This window comes from Pecten maximus, chromosome 8 (genome assembly GCF_902652985.1).
Source record: "Pecten maximus chromosome 8, xPecMax1.1, whole genome shotgun sequence".
Taxonomy (NCBI): Eukaryota; Metazoa; Mollusca; class Bivalvia; order Pectinida; family Pectinidae; genus Pecten; species Pecten maximus.
Window position 1 is genome coordinate 36,094,405 of NC_047022.1, and position 2,504 is coordinate 36,096,908.

The window sequence follows — 2,504 nt, forward strand, 5'->3', positions numbered from 1 at the left end:
AAATTACATATGATAGTATAATGTGTAATCAAATGATATACGGTTTAGTTATTCTAGATAATATAAAGTGAAATTACACATTATATGATTAAATTACACTGTATAGTATACATTTATCAAATATTATACTGTAAAATCGCACTTGATAGTACACGGGAAATTAAATATTATAAGGTAAATTATACTAGATAGTATACAGGGTAATTGAATATTATACGGTAAATTATACTAGATAGTATACAGGGTAATTGAATATTATACGGTAAATTATATTAGATAGTATACAATTTTACAATAAATTATACGGTAAATTATACTAGATAGTATACAGGGTAATTGAATATTATACGGTAAATTATACTAGATAGTATACAGTGTAATTGAATATTATACGGTAAATTATACTAGATAGTATACAGGGTAATTGAACATTATACGGTAAATTATACTAGATAGTATACAATTTTACAATAAACTAATACAGATAGTATATAATTGAATAATACACACACTACTAGTATATAGTTAAAATATAGAAAGTGCAAAGTGTTAAAATATAACAAAAACTAAATGCATAATACAGTTAGCATAAGTCGTATTTATATAAGTATTATAAAATTAAATAACAATAGATTGTACAGCATGTAATAACATGTGAATTAAACAGTAAAATACAGATAGTATAAAATGTAATATATATGTAATATATAAAAAATTATGACCTATACGTATTGTTTGTACATATAGTAAAGCATTTTATAATACAAATTGTATAGGGAAAAGTGTGATCAAATACATATTATACAGTATGTATAAGTATAGTTTAACATATAATAACTTATATGTTGACAGTGAAACACACTCGTAACACCGAAAGTACCAGACGTAATGATATGAGTATTATACAGTGATCAAATTACAGAAAATATATAAAGTAATACGTAATACCATACCCGAAAGTAGAGTTGAAACGTACAGTTTTATATTATAGGTATTGTACTTTCATCACAGCTATGATATCATACACTATGATAATACAGATAGCATGAAATACAATTTTACAAGTATATTTTTACATGTAATAATATAGCCTATATATACAGTAAAAACAAAACAGAAAATATAAAATGTAATGATAGTATTGTACACTGAAATATAGGCAGAGACTATCGACACAATACAAATTTATATAATAATCATCACCGAAGAGAACAAAGATATTTTCTGTTGGAGATTTATGTAATTATAGTTTGACAGTTCGACTTGTTATTAGTTTTAAAACACCATGCGATATAGTAAATATATATTGGCTTAGTTGATACCAACGGAATTAATTGACACCACTTATTTTAAGTAGAGTGCTCATTCAAAATATTCTGTCTTAAATACGTTATGAGAATATGAGAACATTCATGATTCGAGTGATATACTAAGTCTACATCTTTTTTTTTCAATATTTCAAACTTTTGGTCATAATGTTTCTAGTGACAAGCCTAGTGCTGCTATCAAACATTAAATTATAAATTAATCCTTTAACTGTGCTTATAAAACAAAAATAAAAAGATGTATGGGGATATTTTAATATGACAGAAAATGATAAATAATGTATTTGTTAATGCTATCCCCGACTGCCTTAGGCAAGCATACACAATTAGATTGCAACTGAGAAAGCCAGGTGTTGATATCATCTAATGAGAACTTTATCCTAATTCTTAATATTCCTGAAGTTAACGCGCTTTTTTCCTGTCTTCTTCTAATTGATTACATTTTTTCGCTCGGGCCCATGATCGATAAGTCACGTTGAGGATTGCAATATTGATGTGAAATACACAGTAATGCTATCCTGTGCCTATCGATACATAGTAGATATTTTATATTATAAAGATTGTTTCCACTCTCGTTTTTATGGAATGGAATATTGAAATGATATCATTTAATATACTGTTTATATAAGGTTATTATTTTACTCACAAAATATATGTCAATTTTTATATTCAGAAGAATAACAAGTTATATTATGTCGCTAATATCGATACTTGATTGTTACACAATGTTTAGAAAGACAATGGAACGTGTTTAAATCGTGTTTGTCACATTTCTGAAACAAGATAGTACCTTCAGCATGTTTAGCAATCGTCTGTCAAAACACCTGATCTCTAAACAACACTATTGTAAAGAAGTGTTGATCTGTGTTAGGGTGGTCACTCAGTAGGTTAGGCGTAGACAATAATGAAGGTATGATATGAATTATACTGGAAGTGATTAGGATGACACCCTTGTTATCTGAACAACGGATTCACACCATCGGGTACTGATATATAGCACGTAAAAACATCAACTCAGTATCTACTCGTCAAATTAGCGAGAAATACAAGCTGCTTGTCCGGATTTGAAACACGTATTATATCTGATTACAAAGTGCGTGAAACTCGAAAGTATTACCGGTAATATAAGTATAAACGATGATGCAAACGAGGCAGGTAAATGCTGCTTGGTTTTAAAAG